Source organism: Styela clava, chromosome 3 (assembly GCF_964204865.1).
Source record: "Styela clava chromosome 3, kaStyClav1.hap1.2, whole genome shotgun sequence".
Classification (NCBI taxonomy): domain Eukaryota; kingdom Metazoa; phylum Chordata; class Ascidiacea; order Stolidobranchia; family Styelidae; genus Styela; species Styela clava.
Window position 1 is genome coordinate 9,120,570 of NC_135252.1, and position 21,269 is coordinate 9,141,838.

A 21,269-nucleotide genomic window follows, 5' to 3' on the forward strand; every position below is an offset into this window, starting at 1 on the left:
ATCGGTATCGGTATCGGCGACAAAAGTGGTATCGGTACATCTCTAGACCGTAGTAGTATATATTCACGAGCAGACGTGGTGCGTACATTTTTTGCCGCGGATTTTTTACATTTCTAATTCATGACTGCAACGTTTTGATAACAGCTAAACTCAGGATAATTGTCTAGATATAGAAATCTTGTTAATTTTTTTCCCAGTATGTTCTCGATCTATATTCTGCGATATTACCAACATTTGTGAATTTATTGTATTGCATTGACAAAAATATTCATCCGGCCCGTTTCAACACAATTTGAGTCATACCCGGCCCGCGGTCAAAAAAGTTTGGTGACCCCTGATCCAGAGCAAGAGTATTTATTAATAAGTATGACAAACGACTAGTAACCTCAAATTTAGAAACGCTTCATCTTTCGATTCATAATTATGAAAATAGTAAAATACCTAAATTTTATACAACAATCGTTAATCATTTTAAAAGTTTGAACTTTTCGAGAAAACCTATATTTGATAAAAAACAAATAGTGAAAGAAATATTATGGTGGAATCCTCTTGTCCAATTCTCTATTCACCCAGAACATGTAGACAATTGGATAAGAGGAAATATCATTTATATTAGAGACATTTTTCAAAGAAACTGTGTTAATATTGCAGCTAGTGTTATTGGTCATGCTAAATGGAACTCAATGTCTATTAATAGTAAAAAAATGTATGAGAGAAGAATTTCAGATGTCATAATGTATACAGTAGAGGTGTTACCAATAGAATGGAAATTGTTATTGTTGCAACCAGATTCTCATGATAGTGTAGAAAATGATATTCTTAACCCTTTTGATTTTGAAGAAATTCCTACAACAAAAGAATTGCATATAATGTATGAAAAAAAATACTGGCATGATAATTTTATTAATAAGAAAGTTTTTCCTATTGGTCAGAGGTATAATATACTGTAGACGATATAAAATGTATAGATATCTGGAATTATTATATTCCCAAAAAGTTACAAATTTTAGGATGGAAAATAGCACATATGGCATTGCAAACAGGGGATAAAATAAGGCATTGGGTAGATGGTGATGATGGGTACTGCCAGCTGTGTAACAACAACATTGTAGAAACTTGTAAACATTTATTTTTTGAATGCGTTCATGTACAATATTAAAAGTATAATTTTCTTACAAAATGTAAAACCAATATTAGGACTGATCATTGCGTGTGCAAAAGGGGCAATATGGGATTTTCGAAATTATATTATATTTGAAGAAGGGCAAACTTACCAATCAATCATGCGAACAATTTTCAAATGCAAGCTGAAAGCTGCCATCAAATATATGGGAGGAGGAACAAAATTGAAAATAATAAGCGATGAAACCATTGATGTATTATTTGATAAATCTGTTATGCTTTAAATATGTATATAGTGTTATTTCATTTAAATTTCAACGGTATCTACCGTATTTATTGTATATCATCAACATGGATACAAAGTAGAAAAACCCTATAATCATGGTATGGAAGTTTTTCTTATTCCTATCTAATTTATTGAAAACTTTTATTTTTCCATGCAAATTAATTACTGATGGTAATATAATTATAAATTGATAAAATGACTTGGCTCAACTATACTGAACTTCAAATGGACATGGATGTAATATGTATATATATGTGATTGATAAACTGGTATTGTATGATTTTATAATTCGTATATACAATATGACTTTTTGAAATGGTGGTAATTAAAACTATGATATTCAAAATTCTAAAAAAATGATTAATAATCTTGATCTAATTCGGAAACTAATAATAATAAAAAAATAAAAATAAAAAAATAAAAAAAAAGGGCATTACGTCAACAAAGAGCTAATAGCGATATTAACAGTAGTTTACCGATCGCAAAATTAAATATAAATTTCCTCTCATATGAGCTTAGCCGCTGGAAGAGGGTTTTATTAAAATGAAAAATCACTATTTAAAAACTGCATAAAATACGTCCCAAACTGCCAACTATAAGTAGACCGGAATCGTATTTTGAGGTTAGTCAAATTTGATTTGTTTTTTAGGCACTCAAAATTATTTTAAAGATATGGACAAAACACGAACGATCGTAATTTATATTGCAAAATAAATTGATCTTTATATTTTGCAATAATTATCTTATATATCGTCACATACCGAGAAAAAGACGTATTGGGCTCCATCGGTAGTTTTAAAATAGACAAAAGGTACATCGTGCGAACAATTTACTGTGTTTCGATTTTAGTTACTATATTGTATAGTTGTACACATTTTAAAGAAATCCTAACATATCACAAATTTACAATGTCTATAAAGCGTTTTCAATCTGCTACGAGACTGCAAAAACAAAACTTATGGTGGAATCTTCCGTTTTAGATTTTAGTTTTGATATTTTATAATGCCGCTTTTCAATCAAGAAAAAAAAAGTTATCGTCGGCCTCGTAGAGCAATACAGGCATATGCCAAGGAAAATTTGTGATTCAGAGACAATATGCACATAAATTGTTTAATAAAAACACGTCACGCTGAAGAAAACTATCGGCGATTCTTCCAAATTGTAATCGCGTACGTTATTAAGACTTTTTCAGTATTTCAAAAACACCAAAAGGGACCCAAAATTTAATACTATGTTTTTTGAGTTTACATCCTTAATATATTTAATTTATCTATGAAATTTATTTATGACTGGTATTAAGCCTATTTAAAATGTTCAGCATTTAAATTAAGTAAAGTAATTATGACTTACTTAGGAATAGTAATAGATAACAATTTCAAACCTTTTTGTGGGGATCCGTGAATTATGGTGATGAATGTAAATCAGGAAGATTCAAAAGATTATGATAACATACTTGCTCTTTAGACTCGAGGCAGCCACCTTTCTCAGTGATGCATAATCGGACAAATAACTCCGCATGTCTTTAGATATAATGATAAATTGTCTTTCCCGCTTTCAAGAAGTGTTTCAGTAAGCTGAAATTTATTTGAGATAATGAAATGTAGGTAAATTTTGTATAATATTGATTTGAATTAAATATAGTTGTTCGAACTATGTCATTAATAAGTTTTAAGTTTACGGAAAATGTAATTTGACAGGAGCACAGAGAAGCTATGCTTATACTTTAGATCAGTGTTTCCCGACCCGAGTCCGCGGTCTCAAATGAGTCCGCGGGGCGTTTGAATGAGTCCGCAACGGACCAGAAATTCACTGCGGGCTGAAAACGTTTTTGCGAAACTTAACTATCAGCCAAGTTACGATTTACGTTAGAATTTACATAAAACATAAAAGGCAAGTTTTTTCACATAACATTATTCGAGACAATAATTACAGGTTAATGAGTAGAACTTGGCATATATTCGAATATTCAACTATTAGAATAGCAATTTACTATTCGAAAATTTGGTAACAGGTGACGCGTCGCTTAATCAAACGATTAGATTTCAAAACTCACTTGCGGATTTCCGACGAAAACACACGCTTCGATAGAGTTCGTGAGTACGAACAACGAGGAATAATTTTTTTTCTGGTAGGTGTCAATGGTGGCAACTCGAATTTTCTAAATTGGAAAGCGGCAATACAAAATACTAAAAATAAAACGGATAACAACATAGGTTTTGTTTTATGATTGTCCGCGGCTTTTTTAGACATTAGAAATTGCAAAATTTCGGGTGCTACCGTAGTATACGTACGTACCAGGGCATTTTTTCTTAGGATACCGTGCCTTACTGTCTCCACATTGGTACGTACAGTACTGGAGCGCCGTAGATGTTGTACAAACAGCTCAGATTTGTCGAATTCACAAAAATACGAATCAAAACAAAATATAATCGGGCACTTCACCACTTTGATAGTTTCTGAGTATTATTGCTTTTTTTCGTCAACACAATTCCAAATTAAAATCATCACAATTAACTTAATAGTAAGGCAAGGCGATGAATATGTATTTTTAATCTACTAATAAACTTTAAATATATTTTTAATAAGTACTAAATCAAGTTGAAACGTTTTGGAACTTTATAGCAGAAAGTAGGATTATCCTAACGGCGATAGCAAATTCGCAAGATCGCAAAAAATATGTATCAAAACTAAATATAATCGGGCAATATATTCTCACATTATTATGTTCGCAGATTGCCGTGGCATTTTAAAAAATTAAAGCTTTCATCTTGTCGTAAGTCGACGCAACCGCGAGTTACCATGAACACAATTGAATTAAAATAGAAAGACATTTTAAATTCTTGTCGTTGTCATGGACTGAAATATGCGACAGAAACGGCCGTTATACTATATACTACATATAATGCAATGCAATGCAATATTGTGTCTCGACTAATGGGTGGGAACGAAAATAGCCTAATTTTATTTCTAAAAATTACCCCCGCCTTATTCACTGGGCCGACTCAATAGCCAGAATAAAACAGTAGTTGAGCGAATCATGTTATTATGAAATTTTGAGGTTGTAATTTATAGAAAATTTTATTTGACAGACGAAACAAAACTAGACTTATACTCAATATATTCAAAGTAATAATTTGTCTGAAGATTTCCCGAAAAAAAATACAATATATCATTTATTTACAGACATGTAAATTGGAAGATTTCAAATGATTTGGTTACATACTTGCTCTTCAGACGTGATAGGCCTCCATCTCACTCAGTGAAGAAATCCTGGAACTTGGCGAATTTCTTTTGGTGCAATGATAAATTGTCCTGTTTTAAAACGCTGAAAATCAATATATATGTCGTTCTTTATGTAAGCCAATTCTAAATTCGAATTAAACTAAATTTCGTTGAGCCAACTATGGCATTTTCAGGTGGTTTATTTACACAAATGCTATTTGACAGAGACACTGCATAGCTATGCTCATGTTAAAATGATAGTTAGTTAAAATGATATGTCAGTGTAACATATCGTACCTCATTTTGTATTCTTAAAGTAAGACTCTTTTCTGAATATTTTCTTCAAAAATATACGTAAGTTTTAATAAAATACGTAACGGGTGAAATTCGACATTTAATTTTATAAAATCCAAAACTTAGAAATTTAGACGAATAAAATTTCTTCAGCGATTGCTATTAAATTTCAAATATATACTCTATAACATATCAGGTGTAGCTTTCAAACTGCACAAATTGCAAATACTAAAATAACAATAAAACACTCAGTGTAGTTTTATAACTGTTTCATGGAGTATATGACTAATTACCTCTGATCAGTAACTTGTAGCATTATCACATTGTTCACGGTTGGGATCGCTATCCAGCAGGGAAGAGCGCAACGAATTTTAGGGGTCGCAAAGAGTACACCAATTTGATACAAGGTATTATATTTATAGTACTTTTTTGGACTTCTACAATTATTAAAACTTGTGCAAAATCTGAATCCTACAATTTCGAGAAAAAAAAAACAAGATCAAACAATGCTGACTCTGATCGCAAGACCCGAGACGCAGTGCGCTCGCATCGAATTGTTTAGCATTTTAAACAAAAACAGTGGTATACAGGAATCAATAAGCGTCGAAAGTCAAATAAAATGTTTAAATAATATTTACTTGTAATATTTCCCGTTCGTTACTTTGTGTCTTTGAATCTTTAACCTTTAATATTTCTGCACCTGAAAAAAAGTTAAGATATTGATAAATAAACTATCGCAGAACTGTAGCTAGCATATTCAATGGACAGCGGGACTGAATCTATCGGATCTTTTGCACAAAGCTCCCGCCACGTTTTAAAATGACATATTAGTAATTATCCATTTGAGGTTAGGAATGATTCAAAAATTTGAATTTCCAGCGCAATCTGCATTCCTAACTTAGTAATTCTCCTATTTTGAAAGTTGGTAGGGTCTTTGTACAAAGATTCAATCTATACACAACAATATATCAAAGTAAAAAGGCTACTGCGAATCTCTATTAAACCATGGATTTTGCACTACATTTGCAAAAGTTTTGAAAGTTATGCATTACATTCATGTAACGCGTACCATGTTGAATGCAGCTTACGTAGTTACGTAGATCGGTGCATTACGTTTAACTTCTTAATATGATAAGTTTATGTATTGCCATATAGCATTTAGGTTTGGCCTATTTGTGAGGAAACGATGGAACCCGCTGTTATTGAGTTCGATACAAAAGAGAATCATCCATCAATCTAGACTTCTGTATTTGGTTAATAATTCCAATTCGTATAGGCCCGAAAACCTCTAATTTACCACTTATACAATAGTAAAATGAAAGCAATATAATAGCAATGAAAACAATAGGTATAAAGAACATTCAGCTCACCTGAATATTGTTTCGAACTCACTGTCATAACCACAGTCAGCCTATCTATACATCCTACACAAAATCAAACCTCATCTTACCACGAAGATTTGTGACTGACTAGAAGCGATGTCGCTTGTGGCTTCCCGCGCAAAAATATTTGACGAAAAAAGCTAACTGATTGTTTGCAATCAAATGTTATTAACTGATTACTTTAATTACTCCAGGTTGTCGTTACTAGCCGATCACGCTTCTCACGCGTGATCTCAAAGATGCAGAATACAAATGACGGTTGGGATTTGCTTCATACATCGTATAATACCTAGTTCACAGTAATATTCTCAGGATCTTTTGTATCAAGCCCCGCCCCAAAACAACACCCCGCCAACGCTCGAAATAAATAGAAATAATAATTATTCAGTTTAAGGTGAGGGATGCAGATTCAGCCGGAAATTCAAATTTTCAAATCGTTTCTAACCCAAAATCCTAACAGTATAATTACTTATTTTTTATTTAAAACGTGACAGGGGTGTTTATCTCAGATCACACATTTTTGCATCAGTGACGAAAGCTTAGTACAAAGAATCCAGCAATTCCATTATATTTGTCTGTTTACATTTGTCGAGTAAACGCGCACGTGAATGCCATCAAAAATGTAACCTTCACTCAATAAAGGATAACGGCGTGTACAAGTTTAGCGTTATATCAATGCATTCTCTGCATTGGCGTACAAATCTTAGCTCATTGACTTGCGCAGCCAAGAATAATTTAAAGTTTTTGTACAATAACGTGCCGGCGATGTCGTTTAAAGGGAGGTCATAATATGACGTCGTTTCGATGACTACTGTATGGTAACTTCTTCGCCCAAACCAAACGGCGGAGACATAACATCAGCAACAGCATTAATCACGGTTCTATATGTAGTAAATAATTGACTGCTCAATACAAGAGCATACCGACGACAACAACTGATAATATATAGATCATCTATTCGAAACCATACAAATATTTGGTGTTATGGAGCTCGTGAGAAGGTGTTATTGACGTAGCCCCGCAATAAGAGCGTAACAAAAACTATTGGTACTTACCAATCAATATTAATGAGTGAAATGAAATTACTATATAACTCGGATGTATTTGCTGCTTCCTAAATGTTATTAATGTCATTTTGAGTAAACGAATAGATCGCGGAGACGCTATGTCCGTATGAAGCACTTTATTAACCATGGAATATCCCAAGATACGTAAAGTTGACAGAGGGTGCCGAGCATTTAACAAAGATTGGATACCGAAGTATTTTTTGTAATAATCCGTCCTACCGAGGACTTCATTTTTGCACATCTGGCCCGCCGACTAGAGAAGTTGCCCACCCCTGATCCAGGGTAAGGGTATACACGTATTTTAATGTATTTAGTGCACTGCAGCTGACTACGTTCGCGTTGAGTGGCGCATCGTTCTAAGCCTTAGTAATACGCTTGATTTCTTACCCCGCTTGGATTCGCAGGTTCAAATACCGTAAGGGATAATTTAGTACCAGAGGATTGCTGGCGACTTCCTCCCTATCCTGAGACAGCGTTTCTCAAACTTCTTTCGCCACGTAACACTTGCACTTTTTAGGTCGCCTCGCGGAGCACCAAAAATGAAATTGATTGTGTTAAACATACCTAAAATAATATTGGATATTTTTTTTTTACTCTAAATGCTGGGTATATGAATAAACAAATTCATTTTACCTTTCTATGTCGATTACTTTTCATTGCGTAGTGTTTGCCTTTAATGTTACGTAACAATGAAGTACTTTATTTTTATTTACCTGCTCTATTTATTATTATTTATCTGCTGAATCGAGTTTAGCAAGCATGAGTAATTTTTTCCGCATTTTAAAGTAAAACCAGGCAGAGGTGGAGGAAGAAAAGTTGACCTTTTGCCATTATTCATCAGGCCTACATGATTGCCTACAGCAAAACCAAAAGCTGCAAACTTGATATTGAATTTGACAATCAAAAAGGTAGGCCGACGGTTAACAAAAATGCCACCACCCGCAAAAAGTTAGTCAGCTTTAGGCCGACGGTGACGCGATATTCAACGGTCGTTAGTTGGGCGACAACTTTACGATGGCGTGATTGACATACGATGGCGACCAATTTAGCCCTAAGTGAACGCCATATGAAAGAGATGTCTTTCTTGTAGGCTTTCCCACTACCGGCGAAAAAATCTCATAGTATATCATTTTTGCAGCCATAGATTAAACATTTACATAAAGTCATCAGCTTCACAAAACTAGGTCTCGACGTCTCAACTTCATAACTGTGGCCACGATGGATGATTCTTGTCAACCATAACATGGACTGTTGGATTTTGTTAATTCATGCACAATTTCATTGATCATTTGAAGGCTCTCTCCCAACTTACCAAGCTAAGGAAGAACACAAAAGAAGCGATTCCGGCCCATTCTAAGTTGGAGAAGTAAGGAAATCTTACTTGTGCCTTTATGGTTTTTGTTTAGGTTAGGACTGCATATAAGCGCGACTAAGGTCTGGACTCTGGATCTCCAGTTGAATAATGCATATTTATTACACTGACTTGTAACAATCCATATGTACACACAGTGTCCAATGGGGGATGAGCTGAAAAAGCCTAACTTGGTAACATCACGCGCACCCACTCAGAAATAAAGGTGACCGATTTCTGAGCAAGTTACAGGCCACCACACTAAACTGACAAAAAAGACTATAAAAATACATGATATACTCGACCTAGTCAACAACATGTTGTATATATAGTAAGTTAGTCTCGCGCAACCCAACTCGTAATCTTATTAGATTTGCCACTATTATAAAACTTGCAACACTTTGATAAAAATCATTTGCTATATTTAGCCTACCATTCAAACAGCTAAACAATCGCACTATCGGATTCCCCGAGTTTCTTAAATGTTCTATTGGGTTTATGCTTCACTAATAAAAAAAATTCAAAATCACTGGATTGCATTAATAAATGATTCCATGTTTGATAACTAGACTAACTGGACAGCATAAACAATTTTCTAATCTCATAACCGACACGGATTGGTAACCTGGCAAGAGGGCGTGGTACTCAGGTTTGATTACGCCGTCATTTCGGCTTTCATCACCCCGCGGGATGAATATGTAAATTCTATCCCTTCCTTACAAACTTTTAGTAATAATATACAATAAACATATATATATATATTTTGATGTTGAAAGATTTTGCACTCTTGGTCGGATGTATTCCATGTGCATCATACAGGCTACGGCGCGAGCGAACGCAGCATGTTAACTATCGAATTAACCTCGACGAAAAGCTGCTAATTAAGTAATATTTTGACGGTGGTATCCTCGTCGCAGCCGCAGCGCAGGGTTAGCGACAAGCTGCCGTTGAGCTTAAGTCTATGGGTTCAAATCCAAGTAGGTGTTAGTGTGTCAGGGTTATGGTTAGTGGCCGAAAGCAGGCAGAATGGCCATGACACAGGAAGGAAGTTAGAGTTCAGGTACGCCTACTGTGGTGGACAAGAGACAGGGTCAGTGGCAGAACGCAGACATAGTGGCCAAAACACACGAAGGAAGCTGTAAACTATGTAGAGCAGGCCAGGGTCAGACATAGTGGCCAAAACACAGGAAGGTAGTTAGGAAAAACTTACAGTGGGTGCAGGGGCGGAATATGCCCTCTTGGTCCCCCAAGCACTGAAGACTTTAGTGCCCCCCTATGTGTAGTTTAATTATAAAAAAAAAAAAAAATTTACGAACATTTTTAGGTTTTTTAACTGTTATATATAGCCGATATAAATATCGGCCGTTTACTGCCGATATGATATCTCGGCAAACACCCAGTAACGGGCCGATATATCGGTTGAGTTCTAATCCTGAGGGAGAGTGACCATAAAGATTCATGCCTCCAGTCTCAACGTGAATCGAAATACGGAGGGATACAAGTCACAACTGTAGTTTGAAATTTTACCGATACCTAGTAGTTTACCTCAGGGCGGTTTAAGGTTGCTATAGGTTGGAACAGGGGTCACCAACATTTTTGACCGCGGGCCAGGTATGACTCAAACTGTGTTGAAACGGGCCGGGTGAATATTTTTGTCAATGCAATACAATAAATTCACAAAAGTTTGGAAAGCCATTCAATTCATTCAACAAAATATATTCTACATTTCTGAAGACTTGAATATTAAATTCTATCTATATCGCAGAATGAAGATCGAGAACATCCCAGGAAAACAAATATACAAGATTTCTATATCTAGACAACTATCCTTAATTTAGCTGTTATTAAAACGTTGCTGTCATGAATTAGAAATGTTACCGTTACGCCGTGTTGGAATACCGCTCATAAAAATGACATCGGATTGCCTGCTGTATCTTGGAATTCCATGAAATTGACATAATTTAGATAAAATAAATAACTATTATCTGGTATTTGAATTTTTCCATTAGCGCACAAGTTTTCCAACATTCGGAGCATTTAAAAATTACGCTCCAGTTATACGTAGTGCACATTATTGATATTGTCTATGGACACCAATAAAATTTATATGAACGGATGTATTTCTTGCCTAACTTGATACTTACCAATTTTTATGAAGTTTGTACAATCAGAACAACGTTAATTATAACCCACAATTAACAACTGTCAAACTATCATGCACAACTCCAGCGTTTATTTGCGACGATCTTTCGGCGGTGTCAATGACCGTTGCCAGAATAAAATCCTGAAATAGTCTCAATATTCCATTGATGTGACGCACATCGAAAGATTGGTGATTGATAAGTGTTCTTTTTTCATATTTATTACAGTTCTTATCAAAAAAGTAATACAATCCTTATGGAAACAAGAGAGCTACGCACAAATATATGGACACGTTAGACCAGAGCGAATCAGTCTTTACCGGTACCTTTGACGCTACCGGTACCCTCAAAAAAGTTCTGAATTTCCAGTAGCAAGAATTTTGTAGAATCAAAACGTACAGCCAGTCATGACATTGACTAAAATCCGTGTTCACATGGATAAAAAATAATACAGCAAAATTTTAGACGAAATATCAAATTTCATAGAATTCACGCAAAATTTTGAAATAAATAAAAGTAATAGCCTTCTAGCGAAGAAATTATTCTTTAACCACTGAAAATTTCAAAGCAATTGATCCAGTATTCGAAGAGAAAAGCGATTTTCTTAAAAACGTGTCAAAGAACAAGAACAACAACAACAACAACATAATATTGAAACGCTCGTTATGGCCACTAAACGTGTCCAATAATTGGCCTGTCGGGCGGTACTAAAATTCCGATATCTCCGTTATTTCTTGACCGTTTTTATTAAACTTTTTTCTTAAACTTTTTAAAAAACTTTGCGTGCCGGTAGAGAATTTTAGCCTATTTTGTCACAGCTATTTCTGGAGTAATTTTTCATTACTATACTATTAAAACTACAACTCCTAAGGAGGCAAATGATGATTGACTTATTTCCGACCCTGATGTCTTTCCGTGGTGTAGTGGTCATCGCGTTTGCAAACGGTCCCCATAAAGTGGTTCGGGCCCAGGCAGAAACATGTTTTCATGTTAACATTTCGCTCTACCCTAAAATCTTTGATGGATCTCGTTCATCGCCGTAAAAAATAGTGCATATTATAGACTTAGGTATTCTTTCGGAGGTATGATTTGACCTTTCGTAGTAGATTTTTACTTTCTCCTAATATCTTAGAATAATTTTGAGATGAAATAAAATTTTGCTCAAACAATCGATAATAACCGAATGTATTTCTATCATAATTATCACACATTTAAGAAAAATGGGTTAAAATGCTGAAATGAATTAGATGTTAACACATCTACAAATACAATGAGTAATTAAAGTATAACTTCAGTGGAAAGTATTGTCTGCGGTAAACTTAAAAATCAAAATTGTTGTCCAATCACCGACTTTTTTTTGCTTGATTTACGTTGAACATTATTCTCGTTGATGCTCGGGCCGTCAGTCAAATGTACACCGTTTACAACCTACGGATAGTAGCCTATCAGATTTCATGGTGATATTGCAGTATGGCAGTTTTAGAATATTTTTACAATTTGTGTTTAAAACTTATCGCGTTTATTGAAGTTTTAAATCAACTTTGTTATTTGAAAGGTATACAAAGTTCTTGCAAATTTGTAAAAGGTATACCACGGCAAAAAAGGTTGATGAACACTGATCTAGACCGTTAGGGCTTGATATCAAAATTTTAGGTGTTTACTTTTTCTTGTCATTCATTTTGCCGTCGTGTCCATTGTGCATAGCTGCATTCTGTAATATTGGACACGTTAGTGGACATAACGATCTATTTTGTTATTATGTTGTTGTTGTTCTTGTTCTTTGTAACAGAAAAAATCGTCTTTCTCTTTGATTACTGGACCAATCGCTTTGAAATTGTCAGTGATCAAAGAATAAATTTTTCGCTAAAAAGCTATTACTTTTATTCATTTCAAATATTCCAGTGAGCTGTATGGGATTCGTTTCTTTGTGTGATATGACGTCATCACAATTTTGCCACTATTTGGCGCTACGTGCCCATATATTTGAACATAGATCTCTTGTTTATCTCCATTTGATTGTTCACAGCGTATACCCACTGTCTGATGAACACAATTGCTACGACACCGTCACACCCACCACTTCAAGGCAAACCATATGCATATCCTGTCTCATATTCGTTCGGACGATGTATTAGACTGAAACAAGGGCAGAAACGAAACATTTCGTAAATTTGCAAATAGCTGTGAAGATTATATCGCATATTCGGTAAACAAAGTTTTAGAATTCGAAGTTTTGTAAATATTTTCATATTCAGCAAGCGAATAATTCGAATTTTACATTCGTGATAAATTTTGTATTCAATAAGCAAACATTTCAAAATCTAAGTTTTGTGATGAAGTTTTTATTCGTGTTGCAGTCTTAACGAATAACAATTCTTATTTCTACGCCATGATCATTTAAAGTATCAGTAGTACTCTCAACTTCATTTGCCTTCTGCAACTTTTCTCAGAGATTATTGTTCTATATTTTTGATTGATGCGCGTAACCTTGCTTTAGGTAAATTTGTTCATACAAACACGCACTCTTTGCTCTGACTGCATATAGAAGGAATGCACAAACTTCATGTTCGGCGAGCACCCCAAATAATTTTATGGGCTTTCACGAGTAACAGACGTAACATAAACTCTTCGCTATATTTATCTCGGAAACTGAATGCCAAGCCCTGTATTATTCCCAAGATCACCAACTGAATAAAAAAATATGTCTATGTGCTGATTTATATTCTTCGAGTAAAGTTGTAAATTGATGATGTTTTAGATTTTCTTGATGTAATTCTTACACTTTACCATAATTTTCACATTATATGAATTCCGAATACAATATATTGTTGTTTACACAATATATTGATGTTTACACAAGTCAGCTAACAACACGGCCCAATTGTCTTAATTTGACACGACTACTCGGCTATGGAAAAGATTTTGCATGTGACTAGAAGATTAGGTTAGAAAGATTATTATTTTCATTTATCCGAAAAATTAAATACTTTTATACCGATTCGTTGACTAGTACTAGAGATTTTTTCAAAGAGAATTGTTTTAAATCATTTTTTTTTATAATTTTTTTGTATTAAATAAGTTAAAGAAAAATGGATTTCAAAACTTGCCAGACACGTATTCGCAATAAACCCTTCGAAATGCCACAATTATCGATGACTTTCCCATATATATATGCCTTCTCATGTTATAGTTGAATGCGTCCGCAAACGTGATTGGCGCAGGAAGACGCAACCGATAAGCCATTTGTAATCCACCTTGCGACGAAACCGCCCTGTGAACCACTTGGCGGAAATGTAAATACGGTAATTAAATGAGTTTGCATAACTTTGAAAAACTCTATCCCTTTACCTAAATACCTCCCTAAGTATGCTAATTTAAAAAAACCGAACAGTATTAACAGAAATAATAACTTAATTTGTATGGAAAAAGTGCTAAGAAATAAACTCGAAATCTCTATTATGACGTTATAACAGATTAGTTGTGACGTCATTGTATCAGAGAGGTTTTACAACGAGCATAGACTAGGCCAGTGTGTCTCATCGTCTAACTGAATCCGCAGGTTGCCGACCTAAGAATATTCTTCATTATCGCAACACACTTGTTGTCAAAGGCTGCCTTGATCTAATTACTTTTGGATTGTAGTAGGCTTGTGAGATATGTTTCATGATTTTTCTTGCACAAAACGTCTCTCTGATATCTCCGATAAACATTCCTGTTAAAATCTTATGACTTTGGTGTAGGTACAAACTTGGCGATAAATGTACGCGATAATAATGAAAGTCAAAGCAAACATTTTTACTCACATTACACAAGATGTTTTTTTAGAATTAAAAAAAACTAATTAGTACCCTGGGTTTGCTAGAGATGTCTCACGGGCTTGAAAAGAGTTTAAAATTTTATAAATTGTAATTTGAATATATTGTGATAAAAGAGGTTCAAAAATCGTCAAGAATTATTCCATCTATTTTATTGCCTTTGACAATTTCTCACTTGCGCTGCTAAATCATATCCACAGGACAGATTGATTTGAATCAATTAATCAGTGAATTCCACCATTGCGCGCATGGCGTGTCGATTTAGCGTCATTGGGATACATCGTTTCAATCAAAATCACTAACATATTTTTGAAATTGCTCCGATTCGATTCCAATAGAATTTGATTCAAAATTCTGAAACTCACATCTCTACGTGTGACCCAAACTTGCTTTAACGTCTTGTAATAACATCTGTCTAACATACATTCCTTTACAAATTGAGGGCTATTAAATTGTCAAACTTTAACCTTGCGTCATCGTTGCTTGAAATAAGGATGTCCAACACAGCAGATTAAATATTTTACTGAAAGCAAATGAAGTAGACAGAGAATAATTTACTATCGGTGATTGTGACAAAATGCAATCGCGCACGTTATTAGCGGCCTTCCGAAAATGTCAAAAGGGAAAAGATTCGACCCCTAGTTCAATATGTTTGTCAGGTGTCAAATTTACAGCTTTAGTAAGAGTATGTATAATTTATCTTTGAAATTGAGATTTATTTATGACTTGCATTAACCCTATTAAAAAAGGTTCAGCATTTAAATTAAGTAAAGTACGTTTAACTTGCTCAGGAATATTAATCTGAAAGTAACAATTTTAACATTTATTTTGGGGCTCCGTGAATAATAGTCAACCTTTTCAAGGGCTCCGCAACACCAAAAGTTTGAGAACCCCTGGGTTAGATAACTTATCGGGTTTGGCTACTGTGGGTGGCCTATTCTCGTTTCTATTCGCGCGGTTGGGAAACGGCATTGCTCAGACTTATCGAGGCTAATACTGTGGAAAGCAAAGAACAATTTTCATATCAGTATTTCAACCTACCTTTCAAAAACATTTTTAAATAGATTAAAAAATTAATTATCTTTGAGATATCAGTCTACATTTAGCCGATATCGATACGAATACCGATACCAAATATTTTGCCGATATTACCGATACCCGCTACCTTTTTCCGAAAGCCTTTTAATTTCGTTTGACCAGCACTGACTGTACAACGACATTGATGTTTGTTTTAAGCAGAAGGTAGAACACTCATTTAAACCATTCCAAACCGAAATTGAAATAAATGAAAATTCAATATACCGCATATAAATATAAAATAAAACAAGTAAACAATACACGATAGTAATATAAGCATTCGTTAAAAAATTAATATTCAAGCCAGACGATATTATCGCAAAATGAACCCAGCATATTGGGTTAGTTTAGCTGTCCTCAGTTAATATTTGAACGTGTTTCAACTTGAAATTATTCTAATTTGAATCAAGCATTAAAATTGGAACCAAGTTGAAGTAATAAAAACGCGATTATCAGAAGACGACCCGTAAGTTACAATGATATTATATTTTTATGACATAGTGACACCAGGACAAGTTTATAAATGACCTCTTAGGAAGAGCAACTATATGGTCTTTTTCAAAACCCAAGATGAAAAAAAATGTAAAATCAATATTATCATGAAGTCTCTACAACAACAAAAACAAATGAAAAAGTATAAAACGCAAAGAACTACAGAAAAAAATGTCCTTTGAAGTTTAAAATGGACAGACATTTTTCTTATTTACATGTATTCCATATTTTCCTCTTTATAAAGGTAACAGCGTTCTATATTTTGTATTAAACCCAAAGTGGGTTTATTTGATTTGGAAGATTCGTTTTCTTTAATATTTATAGTTAAATTAACATATTTTTAAAATATGACCAGTTAAAGTAATAAAAACGCGGCTATTTGACGAACTACGTATATGGTAAAACGACATTACAGTATCATCTATCATGCCCTTGGGATACCAAAACAAGTTTATAAATGTCCATATATTAGCAGAGGATCAGCCAAAATAGAAGAACAAACCATTAAGCGAGGACCTTATTAATATGACTCGGCATGTGTGCAGTGTAAATTGGATATTTTCTGGCTTGCCAGCCTGTTTGGAACTGTTTTCTATGGAACATGAAGGGACAAGAAATTTGCAGCTCATTTTCTCTCTTCACCACATAGCTTAAGATTTTCACTAAATACCATTGTGTAATACAGCATTGTTCTGCAAAAGTACTCTTAATGAAGAACAAACTGATCAGTATAGTTACGACAAAATTAGAAAATTCTAAAAAATTTAGAAAAATTCGTCACGTTACGTGCTTTCAAATCTATCAATTAATTACCCTTTATCAGAGAATTAGAAGTGACCATTTTATTTCTTTCATAAATTCGTGGAAACGTCCAGCGCTTTTTGTTGATACTTTTGCCTTAATTTCCCCAATATTTAGATTAATATAATTATTTTCCATCTTTACTGTTTTACTCAAGTAAAAACAATAAACATCATTTAGCATTTTCCAATGTATTTTTGTACGAATAAGACATTCATGCGACAATGACTTAGAAATAAATTATTGTTTATCAGACTTTTTTGTATTTTAATGAAAATCAAAATTTACCAAACACAAATCTGGGTCGAGCATTTAGGTTAATGACAAATTTAAATTCAATTCAATTGAAGCATTAATTTAAAAGAAATCATTCTCAACACGAATGCAGATTTCAAATTTTTAAATCATTCTTAACCCGGACCCTAACCCAAGATGAACAACTCAAGATATTTTGTCATTTGGAGATGGCGAGGGTGTTTTCACAAATCTTTCATTTTTCTTAAGAAACATTCTCAATTGTGGTAATATACTTGAAACACAATAAGTTTTTTCGAAAATATTAAACTATTTCGAACTTTTCCGATCTAGCGGGGAATAATTTAAATATTTCAATAAGTCAAGCCCTAATATAAAAAACTTATTCAACAAAAAGTTTTGGTGGCACAATGTGGTATTCGAAGGCGGTAAATTTTACAAAAATTGATTAATTTCAGAAGAGTATTTAATTATTTCGATCTAATTTCCACTTGGGGGTTAAAATTTGAATGTACCAGAAATTTTTCGAACTATGTCATTATGTGAACTATGTCAAGTTTTGGGTTATGAAATGACAGAAAATCTAATTCGATATGAATTGAATATATATTTCAATAAATCTATTTGTACCCGTCTGTTTCTACTCTCGCGAAATGGCAACATCGAAAAAAATAATACTACGTAACGTTGTGTGATTTTTCAAATTCTAGTTAACCTTAACCTTTCCGAGCCTGTGGAACTTCTGCGGTATTCTGAAAGCTCTCGCCAAACCTCATTGTACCGAACAGTTGAAATTAGCAGCACAATCCTAACTTTATAAAGGGGAAGCCTAATTCCATGCAAGGTTATAGAAAATGAAAAGATTCATCTTGAAAATCCTAGGTTTTCCATAACAACCCAAGATGTTTCAAAGTCATAAGCGGAAAGCATCTAAGGGCACTATCATATAAGCACAAACACCCAAGCGCGCGACATCCGTGGAGATGACAGGTTCACTAAAACGTACAACTGCGCACACTATACAAACAGCAACGCTAATTTATTAGTTGTTGAACGTGTAAGTTTAAATATCTGAGATTAACTCTAGTTAAATTTGCATAATTTGAGGACGATGTGATAGAAAAGTGCCATAATAAAAAACTGTTTTAATTTAAACGACCTTCGTCGAAACTCTGGAACAGCTCCAACGAACACCAAAATCTCGATTGAACCCTGGTTAAAACTACTGTTCTAGATTATTGAAAAACTGACAAAACGCTATGGCGAAGAAACAAACCCATAAAATATGAATATATTAAATATTATAAAATGAGGCCCGACCAATTGTATGAATGCAACCGCAAATGTCCCATTGCCAGTATTATAATCCCATTGCTGGCGACTGGCACATACATACTTCGATACTTGCCATCGATAGCAGGACGCCCAAAAAGAAACATAACCCGCGTCTTTTCGGAAATTAGGTATACGAAATTAACAAAGCAGCAAAATTTATAGCATACCGGCTAAAAACTGAACACCTGCCCATGAACTAGCGTGTGGAAACCATTGCATTACATGACTTTACGAAATTATATCAATAAAATTGGGCAAAATATTTTGGACATCTTGTTGGAAGAATTTAAATATTTGCAGCTCTTCCTGACTAGCGGGATTTAACATGATATATCAGTTTTAATTGACAAAATATGAATTGAAAGATTTATAAGATTACATACTTGCTCTTTACTCTTTAGACTCTATAGGCTTCCATCTCACTCTAAAATGCACCAGACTATTAACAATGTCGATTCCGTTTGATGCAATGACTCTTTCAAGCAGTGTTTTAGAAAACTGAAAATAAATATATCGTTTCATTATCAAGTATTGAATTTATAAATCACAAAAAATGCTGTTTGGCAGAGGTGAAGCAAAGGTAATCTTATATTAAAAATACATAAAAATATCAATTTAATGTCATGATCATGTGTATACCGAGTCTATCTAAATTTAGGTGAAACTAAATTTCGTTGACCTAAAACACTATCAGGTTATTTGAATCACAAAAAATGCTATTTGACAGAAATACAGTGAAGAGATATAGTTGTTCAAACTATGTCATTATCAATCTTTGGAATTGTATTTAACAGGAACACAGAGAAGCTAAACTTATACTAGAAGTTTAAAAAAAATAAATTATTAATTTTTCGTTTATTCTAAAATTATTGGCTGACTTCCACGAAAATTCCAATTCGTACTTAATTTGAATGATCGCTCAATGCATTATATTGTATTTAATCATATAAATATTGAACAGTCAATTATTTACTAGTTCAGTGGTTTTCAAACGGTGGGATGCGCCTCACAAGGGAACGTAAACATTTTAAGGAGACGTGAATTGATTGATTGATGAAACTTAAAAAAGCCTAAAATCTTGTCCGCCTTATTTTCCTAATTTATTTCATTATTTAGGTTCCATTCACGTATTTGCAACGTGTTTATTGACGAAAATTTCCGTTCTAACTATCTGTGTTTTTGTAGCACATTGTTAACTAGTTAGCGCGAGACTTGAGAAATTCCAAACTTAGGCGTCTTAGAATGTTTGTGTACCACAGGCATTGTGAGTTATATTTACCTTAATATTCAGGTCCTCTCTTCTTTTTCTTCCCAACAACTAAAAATATATATTTCAACAAATAATTTTCAATAAGTTACATTAGCCACAGGGATTGTAAATATTATGCATTCATTATAAGAACATGATATATTAATATTCGAAATATACTATGAAGAAATAGGGAATATATTTCTAGATTTGAAAACTTATGGACATGAAAGCATGGGTTCTAGGAACACTACTAATCAAGGTCTATACTAGCTATAAGTTATTTACGGCTATAATAAATCATAGGAAATTTAATTTTAGGACACGAACCATGTGGTTTAACCAGTACCAATGGGTGTGAGATTTAAGGTTATATTAATACACTTATATGTTATCGTTATTCAAATACAATTCAACTTCCAACGCTCAACAGGATATCAATATGGGTATCAACAGACAAGGGGATTAAGAACAACATTAATACCCTCTGTCAGATCCACTTACATAGTATGGTACTGCACGTGACTTACCATTTGTGGTGAAAATGGGTTCAAGATTATTGAAAAAAGGGTATATGATATAGTATACAGAATGATAAGGATTATGCTTGTAACGAAATTAGACATGTTAGCATAGGTACCTCATGATAAACAATTTTAGAGTCGTAATATTCGCATTGATGCAGCGTCATACATAGATACATACACGCATGAATATAAGATGTGAATACTCGCACTTAATAACGGCGAATTAGGAATAGTGCCAGCTTCAAACACTTATCAACATGAAACATATGATTACAGTGACTACCAAGGATTACCTGCTTCTAACACTTGTCAATTTGAACCGTATGGTTACTTGGAATAACAAGAATCGCCAGCTCTGAACACTCATCAATATGAACCGTACCGTAAGGTTACTTGGACTACCAGGGATTGACAGCTTCAAACACTTATCAGTATGAATCGTATGGTTACTTGGACTACCAAGAATTGCCAGCTTCGAACACTTATCAATATGAATCGTACGGTTACTTGGCTTAACAAGGATTGTCAGCTTCGAACACTTATCCATATAAATCGTATGGTTACTTGGACTACCAAGGATTGCCAGCTTCGAACAATTATCAATATGAATTGTATAGTTATTCGAACACTTATCAATATGAACCGTACGGTTACTTGAACTACCAAGGATTGCCAGCTTCGAAAACTTATCAATATGAACCGTAAGGTTACTTGGACTACCAAGGATTGCCAGCTTCGAACACTTATCAATATGAACCATAAGGTTACTTGGACAACCAAGGATTGCCAGATTCAAACACTTATCAATATGAACCGTAAGGTTACTTGGACTACCAAGGATTGCCAGCTTCGA

General features: G+C 34.0%; 1 long non-coding RNA gene across 4 annotated transcripts in view; it reads right to left on the reverse strand.

Moving 5' to 3' along the window:
• LOC120341943 (uncharacterized) overlaps positions 1 to 21,269 on the reverse strand; it is a 52,255-nt gene that overhangs the window by 18,067 nt on the left and 12,919 nt on the right. The window contains exons 5-9 of one of the 4 annotated variants that reach the window (XR_005569450.2): positions 19,920 to 19,958; positions 19,024 to 19,138; positions 5,563 to 5,624; positions 4,632 to 4,733; positions 2,949 to 2,982 (exon numbers count right to left, since the gene is read on the reverse strand). This is a non-coding gene — a long non-coding RNA (uncharacterized LOC120341943). Of the gene's footprint in view, positions 1 to 2,861; positions 2,983 to 4,630; positions 4,734 to 5,562; positions 5,625 to 12,777; positions 13,002 to 19,023; positions 19,139 to 19,919; positions 19,959 to 21,269 lie in introns of those variants that run through there. The other 3 variants (XR_013474842.1, XR_013474844.1, XR_013474843.1) reach the window with 3 other exon arrangements.